The sequence below is a fragment of the Chrysochloris asiatica genome, unplaced genomic scaffold, assembly GCF_000296735.1.
Source record: "Chrysochloris asiatica unplaced genomic scaffold, ChrAsi1.0 scaffold00084, whole genome shotgun sequence".
Classification (NCBI taxonomy): Eukaryota; Metazoa; Chordata; class Mammalia; order Afrosoricida; family Chrysochloridae; genus Chrysochloris; species Chrysochloris asiatica.
The window spans coordinates 268,022-288,114 of NW_006408602.1; the positions used below are offsets into that span (position 1 = coordinate 268,022).

Consider the following 20,093-nt stretch of genomic DNA (forward strand, 5'->3'; position numbering starts at 1 on the left):
AAAATAATTATGATTGTATTATACAGAAATCCTACTTTTTTAGTTATTTGTTATTGTTGTTAAGTGCCGTGGAGTCGATTCTGACCTATAGTGACCCTGTACAGAGTTTCCAAGGAGCAGCTGGTGAGCTTGAACCACCGACCTGAAGTTCAAACGACTTTGCAGTCTAACGCATTAGCCCACAGCGCCACACCAGGACTCCTTCAGGTACTAAAAAATCTTTAATACTAAGCAATATGTGAATTGTTAATTTATTCTTTTGATAGGACTCAGTGGGTTTGCTAGAGGAACAAAATCATTGAAGTTTATACATGTGTATATGAAAGAGTCCTGATGTGGTGCTGTAGGATAAAGCACTAGGCTTCTAACTGTAAGGTTGGCAGTTCAAACCCACTAGGCACTGCTTTGAAATCCTTTATGTGAGTTGGAACCAGTTTGATAGCACTTAGTAAGAACAACAAAAGGAGACTTACATCAAGGAAATGGCTCACACAGTTGTAGAAATGGGCAAGTCCCATGTTTGTGTGTCAGGCTGGAGGATTCTGATTCATGTAGTTACAGGACTGATGAACCAAGATTGATAGGTCAGACAGGTAAGATGGCTGGTTCTTGAAAACTCACAGGATCTGCAAACAATTGAGCAGGCCACTGGCTCAAGTCCAAAGAAATGGAGGTCCGATGACAAGTCAAATTAAGAATCCAGATCCAGCAGAAAAGAAGCTTTGCCTGCCTGTTCAATATATCGGAAGCAGACTACATCCATGAGGAAAACTTACTTTCAGTTGATTGGCTGCTCATAGCGGGTCTCGTCATGGAGGAGTACAATGTCTTGACTGCCAAACCACTGAGAATCCTGACCCAGTCATGTTTACACAAAACCACGGTGATCACACTGTTTTATGGAAATTAAAGTTTCACAAAGAAACTGTCACCTTTGAAAATGTCATGTAAAAAAATACTAACAGATTGATTTTTTTACAGAGGAATGTATTAACAACTTGATTTACTTAAGAGTGATGTAAAAACTGTAATACAATAGTTTGCAATCATATGTTTATAGTAGTAGTAGTAGTAAAACGTTTTCAAGTCAGTTTCAACTCATAGTGCCCTTTGCAGGAGCAGAAAGCCTCATCTTTCTCCTGTGGAGCATTTGGTGTGCATGAACTGATGACCTTGTGGCTAACAATCCAGTGCTTATCACATAGAGCCATTGCACTCCCTCATATTTTTATACTTTAATATAATTTTATAAACAGGCCACAAATATTTAATATTAATTGATTCAACTCTACCTTTTAAGATAAAGCTTTAATTGGACTTCAAGTTTACTATAAGTCCTAGAAAGTAATAAAATTGAATCTTTAATAAATATTATATGTGTTGATTAAAAACAGTTATTGAGCTCTTATTATGCAGGAATCAATGTGCTAAATGAACAGGTAAATTATCTGTACTCAGTAAATTTATAATCTGACAAAACAGAAATGGCATAGGTCTAAATAAGCTTCAATGCAAGTAGAAAGTACCAAATTTCCTAAATATCATGTAGAACATTTGCTAGATCAAAGTGACTAGGAATAATATTCAATTCAAATCTGTCCAGTATCATATTGTATTCCTTTTCATCTCTATCCAATCACTTCATTCCATGCTTTTACATGCTTTCTAGATGTTTTCATAACATGCAAAACTGGTAACTACGTTTTTCTTAATCATCTCACTGAGTAGTTTTTGGGTAGAATTGGCCAAAGTAAATGCAGGGTAAAATTTGAAAGCTGGCAGAAAAGCCAAGTTCAATATTTTTGGAAGATTGTCATTATCACCACCTATGATATACAAAACTGGGTTTTAGCTTGTCCTATTTCTCTTTTATTCCATGTCTGGTATCTCTTCACAACTACTGTTTCTGCTTACCAGCAGCAAACAGACCCTGTCAAATGACCATTTAGTTGGTTGAGGTCCACCAAGGTAGTAGTTTTGCAGATAAAGTAGTAGTGTTCCTAGATTTCTCCATAAGCTTCCACTTTATAGTCTACGTCACCAGCTAAATTTGTTTGCTTCTTGGATTTTCCTGTAACTTCTGACTTTGTCTATAGTAAGACCATAAACAAACTGGCAGATAACTTTTCTTTGATCCTCCTATTTGTTTTCTAGACTCTAGCTTCCTCAGAATTCCCAGGTTGTATTTGGTCTAAATTATGAAATAAATTTCTCATTCCCAGAAGTCTTATGGTGGCTGTGCTCTCTAGAGACATTAAAAAAATACAACTATTGATCATAGAGTGCTCATTATGTCGCAAATGTATAGGTGTCATTTCAGTTAATTTACCCTACTAAATGGACATCATCATTATTATATGGATGAGAAACCAGGGAATAATATAAATTAAAAACTTATTCTAAGTATGCACAAACAGATTATAGGTTTGAATACTAAGACTAGACCTCTATTCTGAATATTATTTTCCTCTTACATTTTCTATATTATAATCTATAATGACAGATTCAATATTTTTTGTTTTTAACCTAAAAGTCAAATGAATTGTAATAGTGTGAAGTGGATGAGTATCTGATGAAAACTTCATCACAATCAGAATAAAAGTTGGCAGAAGTTCTGCTGTAAAATTTGAACTATCTCAAAAATGCATTAAGCAGATTATCTCAGTAAAACAGCAATTTCTATTCTATATTTAGCCTGTACAATATATTGAAAGAATAAAGTACAAAATAGATTTTCTAAAATGCTTGCTCCATCGAACATTTTGGCTGACAGCAAGCTCTTATAGTTGTGTTGTATTTTGCCTAGTGTTATATGTTGACAGATCTAATCCACAGTAAAACAGCATTTCTTATCAGTAGATAGTAAGTGTTTCACTCTGAGGATACTTGAGTCTTAAGTTACTCACCTTTGTCCTGATGCAAAATCAAAAGTGATCCTATACTGTTGTCTCTTTGATGCATATCAATTATAACAGAAGCAAATAAATCTTTAAAACAAAAATGCACTTAAGACAGCTGATTTACTATTGTTCTGAGCCTAGAAATGTCTCTTTTTTTCTTCTTCCTAGTGCATTTGAGATGTTATAATAGCAAAATAAATCTTTTAAAAACAAATAAATCTTTTTGGGAGCTAGAGAAAAGCACTTAAAAGAGCCATTTTGAGGTATCCAGTTTCCTCTCTTTCACATTTGGATGTTCAGATATATTTTGAAGAGAAAGATGCTTAAAAGACTAAATGTCAGAAACTTTGTCTTTTTTTGGATACTTTGTGAAAAACAAGCAACATAAATGTGCTGCCTAGTAGATCATTTTATACTTAAATAGCTTTTCATTCCTTGGAAGGTCTAAACTGTCTTTTAATGGATTCAGACTAACATTTATGTGTAATGAAGGGAAATGACTTCATCATAGTCTTGTTGTTAATGTTGTTGTTAAGTGCTTTAGGGTTGATTCTGACTCATAACGACCCTGTACAGAGTTTCCAAGGAACAGCTGGTGAGCTTGAACCACCGACCTTCCAGTTCAAACGACTTTGCAGTCTGATGCATTAGCCCACAGCTCCACACCAGTACAATATTTATCCCATAATCCTATCAAAGAGGAACTAACAAATATGGTTCTCTTCACAATGCTTCCACTTTTTTATCTGAATTTGCCATTTGCTCATCATCAATTGTTATCTAAGTTAACTACTGCTGCTATAACAAAAATACTATAGGTTATGGCATTAACAAGAGAAACACAGTGGCTCTGCAAGATAAGCACTAGACTGCAAACCACAAGGTCAGTGATTGAAGCCCACCCATTGCTCCATGGGAGAAAGATGAAACGTTTTGTTGTTGCAAAGATTTACAGCCTCAGAAACCCTAAAAATGATCTCTATGAGCTGGAACCAACTTGACAGCATTTAATAGCAACAACAAAAACATCGCATTAACAAATAAAAAATCACAGTTTGTTGTTATTGTTGTTAGGTGCCAACAAGTTTGTTCAGCCTCATAGCGATGCTCTGTGCACAACAGAATGAAACACTACCAAGTCCTATGCTGTCCTCACAATGGTTATTATGTTTGAGCCCATTGTTGCTGTCACTGTGTCAATCCATCTCTTTGTGGGTCTTCCTCTTTTAATTGACCCTCCACTTTACCAAACAAGATGCCCTTCTCCTGGGACTGGTCTCACCTGACATGTCCAATGTACAAGTGACAAGTCTCGCCATCATTACAGTCACAGTTTAAGAGGCTAGAAGTCAAACACAATATGCAGATGTGAAGGGAGCCTTTCTCTCTCAGTCAGCTCTATGGGAAGAACTTTGTATCCTATCAACACCTGTGTACTCAGCATCCTTTGACGATGCCATTGTATGTTAACATCAGTCTTCCCATTAGTCTAGGAAATTCTCAGTGCAGTGACCCCAGGTCCAAAGACTGCTTGCTCCCAATGCTTCTTTCTTCATATTTTTAAGGTCCCTTTTGTCAGCATGCATTTCTTTCCTTTGTTGTTGCTGTTATTAAGTACTGTAGAGTCAGTTCCGACTCATAGTGACCCTGCACAGGGTTTCTGAGGCTGCAAACCTTTATAGAAAGCAGAAAGCCTCAACTTTCTCCCACAAAACAGCTGGTAGTTTCAAACTGTTGACCCTGAAGTTAGCAGCCAGCTTCATAACCACTGTGCCCCAGAGCACCTTTGCTTTCCTTTATTGCTTGTAAAATAAAAGGTTAAGAAGACCACACCTAAAGAAAACATCCACTTTATCTGATCAAGGCTGTGACCTTATCTGTGCCCATTCCAAAGAAATGTAACCCAACAGAATGTGGAAGTCATCAAATAATATAATTAATATCACATAGAAGTAAAATTTTTGGCAGCTACTTCAAAATTAGTTGCAGCAGCACATTGACAGTGAGCTACCAGAAATGCAGTATGGATTCAGAAGAGGATATGGATTGAGTGATGTCAAATGGATCTTGACTGAAAGTAGGAAATGCCAGAAAAATGATTTCTTGTATTTCATTGACTATGCAAAGGTGTTTGAATGTGTGGATCATAACATACTTTGGGTAACATTAGGAAGAATGGGAATTCCAGAACACAGGACGTACTCATGCAGAATCTGTACATAGACCAAGAGGTTGTCATTTGAACAGAACAAGCAGATACAAAGTTGTTTAAAATTAGGAAAGCTGTATGTTAGGATTATGTCCATTCAGCATATTTATTCACTGTGTACATTGTGCAAAGAATCTCAGACTCTGGGCTATCTGAAGAATAAAGCATCAGGATAGGAAGAAGTTTCATTAACAACCCACAACATGCAGATGGCACAACCTTGCTTGCTGAAAGCGAAGAGTACTTGAAGCACCTACTGATGAAGATAAAGATAAACAGAATTTAGTATAGTTTGTATCTCAACACACACACACACACACACACACACACACAAAACAACAATCTCCTTAAAACTGGACCAGGACAAACATCATGATGAATGGAGAAAAGTTTGAGATGTAAAGGATTTCATTTTACACAGATCCACAATCAACACCCACAGCAGCATATTGGACAAATCAGTAGCACAAGACCTCTTTAAAGTATAAAAGAGCAAAGATGTCACTTTGAAGACTAAGGTAGAACTGACCCAAGTCATGGTACTTAATCCTCTCACATGCATGTGAAATTTTCTAAATCAATAAGGAAAAACTAGAGAATGATGCATTTGAATTGTGTTGGCAACAAATGGTGTTGGCAAATAATATTAATTTCCCATGGATTGCCAAATCTCTCTTAGAAAAAGTACAGCTAGGATGCTCTTTGGAAGTGAGAATTGTGTTCCCCAAAACAAATTTGGAAATCTTGATCTCAATAATTGTATATATGACTTTGTCTTTCATACTTTGGTGGACATGTTTGCTGTATCTTTTTATGGTAAGCCTATGTTTAGCTTGGACTCCTGGTTTGGTGCTGTAGGTTCAGCACTAGACACTGAAGCACAAGGTCAGCAGTTCATACCCCACCAAATGCTCCTCAGAACCATACAAAAGGTCTCTGTGAGTTGAACCAATTTGACAGCACATAACAACAACAAAAACATATTTAGCTCAGGGAGCATGATACTCCATATGATAAACACTGGACTGCAAACCACAAGGTCTGAGGTCCTAGGCTGTGAGCCACTCTGCAGGAGAAAGACAAGGCTTTCTTTAGAATGGTCTTTTTTTTTTTTTTTTTTTTTTTGTATCTCTTCCAGTTGGTTGATCTGGTAGCTGCCTTTAATTTTTTTTTTCCAACAGATGAATGAGCACATTCATGTTGCATTCATTTGTTATAGCATTTCACTTGACGTTCCTTTAATTCTTGTATTCTTGATTTTCACAATACTTTCAGGGTACCTTGTATGTTCTGTCTACAAAACCACTGGTTCTCAAAGTATATGTTACCTCCTATTCTTTTTATATCCTACAATGTTTCAGTGGTATACATAAGGTGTTCCCTAGTCACTTTTGAAACTAGCCCACCACGGGTCATCACGTTAGCACTTACATTATTACAGCAACATGCAAGCCATCACGTTATGAAAAAAATCACAGACAATTGTGGATCTGTTTTATAATCACTTAACGATTCCAAGAGGGTTTTTGGTTGATATTATGGGATTTTATACTTCGACAACAACCGTGTCTGAAAAATGAGTTTTATTACTTCATCCCCAATGTATATAGCTTTGATTTCAGTCTCTTATATGATTACATTAGTTATTACTTCTAGTATTATATTGTCCCTCATCTTAATAGGAAAGCATATAATCTCTCACCATTAATTATGTTAACGGATGTTTTTTCTACTTCTTCTTTATCAAGTTGAAGACGTTTCCTGCTAATCCTAATCTATTAAGAGTTTTTTAAGCAAAAATGGGTGCTGGTTTTTGTCAAATGGCATTTCTGCATCTATTGATATGATCATATGATTTTCATGTGTACCATATTGATGTGATGAGTTACATTAATTGATTTTGAATGTTTATCCATCTTTGCAAACCTGGAAAAATCTCCCCTGATCATAATGTGTATTACACTTTTTATAATTGTTTAATTTGATTTGCTAACAATTGGTTGATGATTTTTTGAACCTAATTTATAACTCAATTTATTTTGCTTCCTCTAAATAATCTGTTATTTTGCTTCCTGATGTGGCACTACAGGATAATGCATTGAACTGCAACATCTGTTTGAGTGGCAAGGTGAGCAGTTCAAGCCCACCAGCTGCTCCTTTGAAACCCTCTACAAGGTCGCTATAAGTTAGAACCAACTTGAAGGCGCTTAAGAACAGCAAAAACAAGAATGCCCCTATAGGAGTCCTGGTGTGGCACTGTGGGTTAATGTGCTGGACTGCAAGGTCAGTTTGAACAGAAAGGTCAGGTGTTCAAGCTTATCAGCTGGTCCTCAGAACCCTATACAGGGTAGCTATGGGTCAGAACTGACTTGATGACACTTAAACCAACTCAATGATGCTTAAAAACAACAAATATCACTACAGGACTCCTGGTGTGATACTGTTGGATCAGCAGTGGACTGTGAACCACAAGGTTGGTAGTTTAAACTCACCATCTGCTCATTGAAAACCTTATACAGTGTTTCTAGGAGTCAGAACTGATTTGATTGCAATTAACAACAGCAGCAGCAATACCACTATGAAACAAAGGATGCCTTTGTTTTGTAGTTGTATTAGAAAAATGTTGACCATATAGAATGATTTGAAGACTGTTCCCTCAGATCCTGTTTTCTGAATTAAAGTACAGAGAATTGGTATAACCTGTTTTTCAAGTGCTTGATATGATTACAATCAGTGTGATCATATGGACCTGGGACTTTATGTTTTAGAAGATTATTAATTATTGTTTCATTTCTTTAATATTTATAGAACCATTCAGATTATCTCTTTTCCCTTCTGTATATTTTAAAAAGTTGTGTCTGTAGAGTTGTTCATAATATTTCTTTATTATCTTTGTAATGTCTATAGGATCAGTTGTGATGTCAACTTTTACCGGATTTTAGTATAGAAAAAAGAGATTTAAACCAGAAGCTGGTTTAAAATGTATAAGTTCTTAGAAATCATATTGCTTTCCAGTACAAAAAAGCTGGTCACAGTCAGATAAATAAAGGAGTAGATAGGAGAGAAGTACAAATATGCAATTATGTAAGATTAGAAAATGCAATTCAATTTGTGGTTCTAAAATAATCTTGAGATCCAAACACATAATAACTGTTCTTCTGGTTTCATTGGCCAACATTGCCTTAGATTCAGAGAATAAGTAAGTTTTTTTTTTTTTTCTTCCTTTCCCCCCAAAATATGATTGAAATATTTTGATGAGTGACCTAAATACTTCTGACTGAAACAAATGTGTATGAGCAAATATCTTTAAAAGAAATATTAAAAATTAAGACTCTTACCACAAATCTTTTTTATAACAAAGAAACAAAAAGAGGATTTGCTATATGGTGTTAAGGTTTGAAATGGATTTTTAATACCTAATAATTAACCTCTATAATACAGGTAAACCCTTATTCCTCTCTGTCCTGGGAATACGCTTATTTTGCTATCAACATAATGTAAGAAATTGCTTCTTTCTGACTTTTTGCTTAAGGATGTAGAAAATTAAACTTATATACTAAAAACAGAATAATCACATGTTAGGGAACTGGGGATTTAATTGTCACAGGTTTTTCAAAAAAATCTTAGTAATCTTAAGTTTCACATACTCATTTATGCAACGCATGAATTCTTAGACTTTTGAGGTTCATTTATTCCACATACTGAATTCTGTAAGCAGCATGTACATAATTTTGAGATATCAAATGTATAATCTTGGAAATGGTATTTGAAGTACAAAAATGAGTTTAATGAACTAAAATGATTCAAGAAGAGCATATTGCAGTTACAACCCTTATACTCTATACTATAGGCTTCTAAAGGGAAGTGGGTGTGATGCTTCAAAGAAAAGCAATTCCATTCTCAGTAGGTTATCACAGTGCATTTTCAGAAGTTACTAATTGAAGGCATGCTTCATTTGCCTTGGCTATAAAAAAATAAAAATAAAAAAAATCAGCCTGAAATTTGCTCATGATTATGCCTGTAAATGTCCTCATAAAGTGTAATCTTGCTAACACAACCACACTTACACATACACACACATACATGCAAACAGTTCACAGATTACTTAGGAATTGTAGTGTACATTACTTATTGTTCCTTGTATGATTCTTCTGAGATCTAAAAACAAATAGAAAGCAACAAGAAAACAAACAAACAAATATTAACATAAATAATTTAAATTTATTTAAATATATTAAGCAACTCCTGCGTTTTGAATTTTTTTTTTTAAGTGGAAGAATGTTAAGTAAGGATTTCTTAAACTATGTACTCCATTTATTTTTTTATCAATAATGCAATATTTTTAAAGTGATACTTTCTTTGTGTAGATTTTATTGAATACAGATCACTATCCTTATACCTTAAGGAGCTCTGGTAGCTTAGTGCTTACGAATCGGGCTGCTAACCACAAGGTCAGCAGTTCGAAACTACCAGCTGCTCCGCGGGAGAAAGATGAGGCTTTCTGCTCCCGTAAAGATTTACAGCCTTAGAAACCCTTGTACAGGGTCGCTATGGGTCGGAACCGACTCGATGACACTTAACAACAACAACAACATCCTTATACAAAACAAGAATATAAATAGTGAATATGTACTGTGGTCAATGACCGTATCATCTAATTGTGAAATTTTGAAGTCCCTTTTTAATTCCTTTTTAAGTCAGTGTAGAGCAAAGGGTGCTTCATAGTTTCATGCATTTTCAAGTCTGGGTGTGGTGCTGTAGGAAAAGCATTTGACTGCAAGGTCGGTTTGAATCACAAGGTCAGCGGTTCAAACTCACCAACTGTTCCTTGGAAACCCTATACAAAGTCCCTTTGGGTTGTACTGACTCAGTGGCACTTATCAACAACAGCAACAACAGAATGATATAATTATTATACATAGAAGAATATATCGTTGCATTGCTGTTGTTAAGTGCTGTTGAGTTGATCCTGAACCATAGCGACCCTGAATAGGGTTTCCAAGGAGCAGCTGGTGAGCTTGAATCATCAACTTTGCATTTCAAACGACTTTAAATGTTTTATTGTGAATTATATGATAGTTTACATGGGAGAACTTTAGTTTTACATTTATTCCATCGTATATCATCTCACTACCATGGTTCCAATCCCCTCCATGCATCCTCAACCACCCAAAGGGTATATCCCAGAAACCCACCCCGTACACTTCCCCTCCTCCCCCCAGTTTTCAGCCCACGGTCCCTTTCCCTCTCTGGGTCCAAAGTCCCCAGTTGCTTCATCACTCCACGTCATCATCACTGTCTCCATCTCAGGCATCTCTGTTTCTCTGGGTAGGGTCCCGCTCTCGGCTCTTCTCCATTGATGGTCCCAGAGGCCTCGGCTCCTATCCTGGAGAATTAATCACTCCCTTCCTTGTTACAAAACTTCTACCTTTGCATTTCCAACCCTCATAATCCGTCCTGATAAGCATTATTCACTACAGTATCACGAGTTACCCATCTGTATCTCCTTTCATCCGCTCCACCCAGACAGATTGAATAGTACCCACTGGAGCTTCTGCCTTCCGCCATGCTCCCTAGCATCAGGTTCCCTCTTGAAAGCTTGTAAAGAAGAGGGGAAAAAGAAAGAAAGAAAAAAAAGAGTGAGCTGATACAGGCTGATGAACTTGACCTATACCTATTGAGCAGCAACTCAAAAGAGGGAACAAATCCTCACAGCAAGAAACATTCACACACACACCCCCACACAGAGTGGATGGAGAAGGGCAGCTTGGACATTGGATACTCAAATGGGGAGGAGGGGAGCTACAAAAGCAAGACGTGACTGGCTTACAAGCTTTCATTAGGGAATCTGGTGCTAGGGAGCATGGCGGAAGTCAAAACTATATTTTTAACTACTGTTCCTTTCTCTTTGTTTCCAATCCTTGCTTCCAATTGCCAGTAATTTTCAACATACCTTGACTGCATGTTTGGTCAATTTCATACTGAAGTAATTTGTAGAATTTTTTAATTTCATCATCATGGGCTTTAGTGTTTGGTGCGTAAATTTTAATAATAGCTGCATTAACTGGTATCTCTTATAGTTGTACAAATATTATCCTATCACACTCAATGCTGTACTTCAAAATAGAACTTGAAATCATGTTTTTGATGATGAATACAATTCCATTCCTCTTCAATCATAGTAAACCATGTGGTTGTCAGATTCAAAATGGCCAATACCAGTCCATTTTAGCTCACTCATAACTAGGATATCGATATTTATGCACCCCACTTCATTTTATACAACTTTTAATTTTCCTAGATTTGTACTCTGTATAGTCCATGTTCTATTAGTGGATGTTTACAGCTGTTTCTCCTCATTTTGAGGTGTGCCCCATTAGCAAATGAAGGTCCCAAAGCATACTCAATTTGTGTCCTCATGATCATTTCTATTTAGAGGGAGCAGCTCTTCCCCAATCATGTTTTGAGTTTCCTTCCAACCTGAGGGACTGATCTTCTGGCACCGTATCTGACAATATTCTGGTGCTCTTTATTATGTTACTATATTATGTTTCTGGTAGTATCTAACAGTGTTCCATTACTATTCATAAGATTTTCAGTGACTAAATATTTGGAAATAGTTCTTCTCTCCTTCTTACTAGTCTGTCTTAGTCTGGAAGTTATTCTGGAACCTGTCCACAATGGGTGACCCTGCTGGTATTTAAAATACTGGTTACATAGCTTCTTTAATCACAGCAACATACAAGTAACTATAGTATATCAAGTGGCAGACAAATGGTCTTTCATGGGCGTTGACTGTGGATTATAGTACAATAATATCTCTTACAACTTCAAACTTTATCATAAAGTGGCTTATTGAATCAGTTGTGAGGATTTTTGTTTTCTTTATGCTGAGGGGTAATCCATATTGAAGATGATAGTCTTTGATCTTCATTAGTTAGATGCTTCCAGTCCTCTTTGCTTTCAGTAAGCACGGTTGTGTCTTCTAATGCCACAGGTTGTCAATGAGCCTTCCTCCAATCCTGATGCCATGCTTTCTTCACATAATATAGCATTTTCTAGTGTCTTAGATTATTTGCTCAGCATAGAGATTGAGTAAGCCTAGTGAATTGACCCACACCTCTCCTGATTTTAAATGACACAGTATCATCTTATTCTGTTCCAGTGACTGCCTCTTGGTCTACATAAATGTTTCACAGACACACAATTAAGTGTTCTGGAATTCCCATTCTTCAATATGTTATTTATAATTTTTTGTGATTTACACCATTGAATGCTTTTGCATGGTCAATAAAACACAAGTAATTATCTTTAGGGTATTATCTGCTTTCAGCAAATTCTACCTGATGTCAGCAAAGATATAGGTCCTTCAAAGTCCCCTTTTAAATCTGGCTTGAAGTGCTATCAGTTCCTTGTTGATTTACTGCTACATCCACTTTTAAATTATCTTCAGCAAAATTTTACTTTCATATAATATCAATTACATTGTTTGATAATTTTAACATTCTGTTTGATTGCTTTATTTTTAAATAGGGATGAATTTAAAGCTCTTCCAATTTTGGACCATGTAGCTGTCTTCAAAATTTTTGAAGCAGACAATTGACCATCTCCAGTGTTGGATCCATTGTTGAAACTTTTCAATTGGTATTTCATTTACTCCTGGAGCATTATTTTTGGCAATGGCTTCAGTGCAGCTTGGACTTCTTCTTTGAAAACTATTTGCTCTTGAGGCGGAGCTTGATGGCAGCTTGGGTAGAGGTGCAGTGAAGTTTGCCATCAGCCATACCACAGAATTCCAGGCAAAGCGGATCGAGGGCAGAGCTCCAAAACTAAGAACCACATAGCTAGGGATATTTTTAAAGTTTGAAGGCTTATAGCTAGGGGAACTTGAAGCTGAAGTAAGAAATCGCGTACTTTTGAATCTGCCAGGTTTGGGGGCTAGAGTCAACATCCTGGGTGAGACCAAACGGCCAGACCAAGAGGGAAAGCAGAAACACCACGGAAAAACACTGCAGGAAACTTGGAGCAAAGGTGGACAATACACTTTGTCGGTTTTGATTTGTTCTGATTTTCTTTTTTTTTTAATCTGGTCATTGCCCCCATGCCCCCCCCCATACACACACACTGTTTGCACACCGCCACTGGAAAGCGATATGCAAAAGATTGAAACAAGACTTTCACCTCACACCTTATACAAAAATCAACTCAACATGGATTAAAGACCTAAAAGTGAATCCCAGAATTATGAAGGCCATCAATAGAAAAATATGTACAAATGTGAGGGCACTAATTTAGGGAATAAACAGACTACAAAAAATTTTGAAAACTACACAAAAGTAGGCAAAATAGATGATTGGGACATACTAAAAATTTTAAATTTATATGCATGAAAAGACTTCACCAAAAGAATAACAAAGGAGCCCACAGAATGAGAAAAAAATATTTTGCAATGACACATCAGATAAGTTACTTATTTCTAAAATATATAGTAAAATACAAGAAAAAGAAAAATAATGCATTTAAAAAATGGGCATAGGACATGAACAGAAACTTCACCAAGGAGGAGATGTGGACAGCCAACAAACATATGAAAAAATGTTCACGATCACTAGCCATTAGAGAAATGCAAATCAAAACAACAATGAGATATCATCTCACACCAGCAATAACAGCAAAGATCAAAAAAGTAGAGGACAATAGATGTTGGTGGGGATATGGAGAGACTGGGACGCTCTTGCATTGCTGGTGGGATTGCAAAATGGTCCAACCTCTCTGGAAGCAATATGGCACCTACTCAGAAGGCTGGGTATAGAAATAACTTATGATCCAGAAATTCCTCTACTTGGTATTTATCCACAAGAAATACAAGCCATAAAACAAGTAGATACATGCACACCAAGGTTCATAGCAGCACTGTTTACAATAGCAAAAAGATGGAGGCAGCCAAAGTGCCCATCAACTGAAGAATGGATAAATAAACTGTGGTATGTACACACAATGCAATATTATGCTACCTTGAAGAATAACAAGGAAGCTGCAAGCCACCACCTAAAATGGATGAACCTTGAGGACATTATGCTGAGTGAAATTAGTCAGTCACAAAAGGAGAAATACTTCATAGGACCACTACTGTAAAGGACTAAGAAAAAGAAACCATACTAAAGGGGGAATTCATTGCTGGTTGCTGGGATGCAGGCCATGGGGTGAGGGGAGGGAGGGGAAGGTGGAACACAGGGCAGGGAATATACACAGGATAGTTTGGTGCTGGGGAGGGGGGCAATATAAAAGAAGGGAGAGGGGAATAGAGGAACAAAGCAGATGGGAGAACAATTAGGCAGGTTTGCATGGGCTAAGTGGGGCAGAGGTAAAGAATGATGTATGCACAACCTTGAAACAACAGGGCTCTGGGATACAGGGATTGAGACATGGTTGGAATGGGCAAAAGAGGGGAAATAATATTAAGATGCTTGACTGTCTTTTGAATCTTGGTTTCCCTTTCATACCATTATAAAATAGACACTGGAGGGGGAAAGAAAGGAATAACCAGAAATGCCACCATAGAAAGCTTATGAGTCTCTCTGTCTGCTGCCTATAACTGATTGGAATACCTAAAATGGGGCTACAACGTGCCCAGTGAATGAGGCTTCCTGCAAAGCCTCTGCATTACACAAGACCATACGTGGAATCCTGAACAGCATCCAGAATCATCAGAGGTGGGAAACTTCCACTTGAAAGGATGGGCAGACCAGTCTGGAGTGGCTAGAAGATGAGAAGATACTTCTTGAAAGAAAGATCGACAGGAAAAATATAAAACAATATAGGCAGACTGACTGATTACTACAAGAATGAGCAAGTTGCTCGCCCAGGAGACATCAAGGCAAGTGGTCGGGTCCCCTCAGAGCAAACCTCCTTCCAAAACTAAGACTCAGTGGGAATACACACTCTGATTGGTGATCACCAATAAGGGGAAGTGAGGGAAAAACAGCAATGAAGTTGTGAGCTAAGCCCTACAATGTTCAATAGACTCCTGTGAACCTGGGTGGAGACCTGGTTGGCCAGCAGTGTGGCAAGACCTGGGGACTCTTGGGCCCAGAGTCAGTGACATAGCCACAGAGTTCTAGAGTGGAGAGTGAAGTATCCAGCTGATAAGAAGAGAGGGCACATGCACAAGAACCCCCACACTTGCAGATAATACCCACTTGACCTGGCTTCAATGACTGGATGCTCAGAGCTCAATTAGAAGAAGAAAGAAGAGGGAAAAAAGAGTAATCTGATACAATTTGATGAACTTGACCTACACCTATGGATGTAGTAGCTCAAAAGAGGGAACAAATCTTTACAGCAAGGATCATTCCCACCCCCTCCAGACACAGAATAGACCCGGATGGGCAACTTGGATATTGGCTACCCAAAGTGGTGGGGCTACAAAGGCAAGACATGATTGGCTGACAAGCTTTCAAGAGGGAACCTAGATCCAGAGGGCATGGAGGACGGTACAATCTCCCCTGAGTAGTATCTAATCTGTCTAGGTGGGGCTGATGAAGGGAGATGTGGACAGGTCTCTTGCAATACAATAGTGAATAATTGTTATCAAGACTGATTGTGAGGGTTGGACATGTAAAGGTAGACATTTTATAACTAGGAGGGGAGTGATTAACTTCTTTGCAGACTAGGAGAGGAGGTCCCTGGGACTATAAAGGGACAAGAACAGAAAGCGGGACCCTATCCAGAGAAGCAGTGACGCCAGAGATGGTGGCAGAGATGATGATGTGGAGAGATGGAGCAGCTGGGGACATTAGATCCAGAGAGGGAGAGGGGTGCTGTGCTGATGACTGGGGGGCAAGCTTGCAGGGTATACCCTTTGGTTTGTTGATGATGCATGGAGGGGATTGTAACTATGCAATGAAATGGTATCCGATAGGATGAATGTAAAACTAATGTTCTCCCATGTAAACTTTCATATAATTCACAATAAAACATTTTTAAAAAGAAACAACAACAACAAAAAAACTATTGTCTCTTGATCATATGTTATCTAATGGCATGGTTGAATGTAAACCAATTATTTCTGGAACAATAAGTCTGTGTGCTCCTGTCTTCTTTTGATATTTCCTGCCTTGTTCAATATTTGACCATAAAATATTTAAATTGCAATTTGAGTCTTGGATTTTCTCTTCAGTTTTTTTTTTTTTTTTTCATCTTGAGAAATGCTGAGGATATTTTTCCTTTTTTGTTTGCTAATTCCAAGACTTTTCACATTTATTATAATACTTTACTGTGTCTTCCCCAGCTACCATTTGAAATCCTCTTTTCATTTCCTTTACTTCATTATATCTTCCTTTCACTTCAGTTTCTATGTTTTAGATCAAATTTCAGAATGTCTACTGACACCCACTTTTGCTATATCATTTTCCTTCCCTGTCTTTTTAATGATCTTTTAACTATGATGTCTTTGATGTTATTTCATAGCTCATCTGCTCTACAATCATTTATGTCTGATATGTCAAATCTGCTCTTGAAATAGTCTCTAAATTAAGGTGAAATATATTCAAGTTTTTTTTTTTTTTTTAATTTCTAAATGCATGATGTCCAGTCGCTCCTCAGAAACCCTATACAGAGTGTCTATGAGTCAGAACTGACTTGATGGCACTAAACAACAACATTTTTTCTAGATTCATACTTTGTTCTGATTATTAATGTATGTTTGTAGTTATTTCTTCTAATTTTATGTTGTGTCATATCAGCAAATGAGGATCCTCAAATATTTGATCCATGCATGTCATTAAGGAGATCTCTAAGGAGGCAGCTCTTCCCCAGGCATATTTAGAGTGCTTTCCAGTCTGAAAGGTCCATCTTCTGACTATATTTTGCAGTGTCCTGCTGCTATTCAGTATTTCAGTGGATAATGTTTTCAGAAATAAATAACCTGGTTCTCCTTCCTAATCTATTTTAGTCTAGAAGCTCTGCTGGAATCTGGTTACCCTGATAGTATTTGAAATACTGAGGGCATAGCTCCCACCATCAGAGCAACACCAAAGTCACCACAGTGCAATAAAGTGGTCGATGAATGGTTATCTCTGCCATAGTTTTTTATTAATATTTTTAGTCTGTTATACCCACCCTATCGTCTATAAAATATATTTCTCACCAGTGAAAATAGATTCATGTCTCTTGGTTCTTTGTGTATTCTGCCCTAAAATGTAACTTCAGTCTTCCTAAAATGAGGTTTGTCTTTTTTCCATTTGGCAGAGTCTTTCTGGGAAAGATGGACTCCAGCCTACATTGGGAAAATTGATGGTTCTATGCTAGTTCAAGTCTTCAGAGAGAGCCAGGCGTACTAGTTTTGTAGATTATATAAGAAGTACATCTCTCCAATAAAAAAGGCACAAAAACGCACCTCTCCATGACAAACTTTCTCTTTCTTTTTCGGTAAATTTTCAAGATGTGAAATTAGCTTTCATATTTAAAATGAGGTATATTTACTTTTTTCTCATACATAGAAGAATTTTTCAGTAATAGAAGAGGACTTCAAAAAGTTTGAGGAAAAAGTATATTATTTTTAATTCAATGTTCCCTCAAACTCTTGGATGTCTCCTTGTATGAAGACATATTGACACATTTGTTCTTTTTAATGCAAAAGAAAGAATTTTAGCTACAAATGACTGTTTCTTTTGAGTCTTGGATGATGCCAATGCTCCTAGCTCACATGGAATAGCTACACTGATCTCAGATAAAAAAAATTTTCAATAAAGGTAAATAAATAAACCAGGCACATATACAGAAAGGCATCACAAAATATAGAAAGTAGGTGATTACATCATATTAAACTAATATTTTATCATATTTATTCCATGCTTAAATTTCAGAGTTGTTTGTAATAGTAAGGATTAATTTCAGAACTAAACTTTTTATATATAATTATAATGGCTATGGTGAGGCAAGTTGGCATATGAGTGTATTAAAGGAAAACTGCTTTTTTTTGTACTTCGGTGGCTTGTGTTTTGCTATTGTTGCTGGAAGCTCTGGCACTGATATTTCAAATATCATCAGTGTCTTAGTGAAAGATAACTATCCTGGTGTGGTGCTGTAGGATAAGCACTGGACTGACAACCACAGTGTCAGTGGTTCAAAACCACCAGCTGCTCCTTTGAAACCTTATAGAGGATATCTCTGAAGTAGAACCAACTCCATGACATTTAACAACAACATAAATACCACAAGTGAACGGTTTTAACAACTTACAGTTTAAGGGAAGACTATGGCAGCTCTGGAGGAAGGTCCTTATTTCCTTATTTCTTTGAGCTTCACTCCTTGGCTATTTTCAAGTGGTTTGACATCTCTCTTACCCATCTCTGCTTGCGTACTTGTTTTTTTTTAATCTCTCTCTTTTTTTGTTTTTGTTTTTTAGTTTTTATTGTGAATTGAGTAATAGTTTACAAGGGAGAACATCAGTTTCACACACATCATTTCACTGCAATGATTACAAGCACCTCCATGCATCATCATTCAACAGTATTTGCTTCTATTCCTTCTGGTGTTATTTTTGTTGTTGTTGTTGTTGTTTTTGGGGGATGGGGGTGATATACACAAAACCAGTCAGGAATATATAATCATTTAAACAACCAAAGGGCACATTCTGCAAGCCTGCCTCCTGGCTGCCAGCACATAGCCTTTCTCTTTCCATGAGTCTAGAGTCCTCAATGGCTCAATCACTCCATGTCCTCATCTCTGCCTCCATCTCTGATGTCACTCCTTCTCTGGACAGGGTCCCACATTCCACTCATGCTCTTCTCCTTTGATGATCTCAGGGTCCTCTGTCTCTGGAATGTAAGATTAACTACTTCCCTATATTTGTATCAAAATTTCTACCTTTACAATGGTGACAGTCTCAATTAGTCATGATAGCAATTTACTCACTATTGAATCATAAGAATCTTATTCCATCTCCTTTCACTAGATCCAGCTTGGCAAGATTTAAACAATTCAGTGGGGATTCTACCTTCCCCCGCACACTCTGAAACTAAACTCATTATTGAAAACTTGTAATCCAGTCACTTTGTGCCTTTATACACCCCCTTCCCCATTTTAAAGGAACTCTGGTAACACAATGGTTATGAATCGGGCTGCGAACCTCTCACAGTCAGCAGTTCGAAACTACCAGCTGTTCCACAAGAGAAAGATGAGGCTTTCTGCTCTCGTAAAGATTTACAGGCTCGGAAACCCCATACAGGGTAGCTATGAGTCGGAACAGACTCCACGGCACATCACAACAACAACAACCTCCATTTTAGGTAGCCAGAGTCTAAGTTTTCCATCCCTATCTACCCTGTATACAGAGGAGAGAGGATTGATAGTTAATATGAAGACTCCTTCCCTCTCAGTTGGTATTTTGAGCTACTACATCCATAAGTATAGATCAAGTTCATCAAATTGTAGCAATTTGTTCTTATTTCCTTTATCAAAAGGTTTTTTTGTGTTTTTTAATCTTCTTCTAGTTGAGTTCTGATCATCAAGCCATTGAGGCTAGGTCAACTATGTACTATCTACAAGATTGGGCATTCTTGTGCCTTTCCCCTCACTTCACATCAGCTCGACGCTTCACTTTCAGATCTAGCCCTTCATGGCTATGTCCTTGTCCATGGGATCAGGAGTTCCTAGGTCTCACCACACTTTGGATCAACCAGCCCTACCTCTTATCTCTCTCATCTCCAGATCAACAGGAGTATATGGAACATGGTTGAACTTTGCCTATATCTTCATTGCTGCCTTTGCCGCTCTGAATCACATTAAAAAAAAAAAAAAAATGGAAAAAAAACTTCATTAACTATAGCATGCCTATGAAAATGTCTATTAGTTGTAAACCTTAATATCCATTGTCCCCTCTATCTTCAGCACACGGGTGCACAAAATAAACACTATAATACCCTCACTACTCTAATAATTACATTCAGTCATGTGAATATGTTATGGGAGTTGAATGTGGA

The 20,093-nt window shown here is 37.2% G+C and overlaps 1 pseudogene; it reads left to right on the forward strand.

The window, feature by feature from the left end:
• The first annotated feature begins 1,431 nt into the window (after window positions 1–1,431).
• Window positions 1,432–20,093, forward strand: part of LOC102838230 — a 43,968-nt pseudogene continuing 25,306 nt past the window's right edge.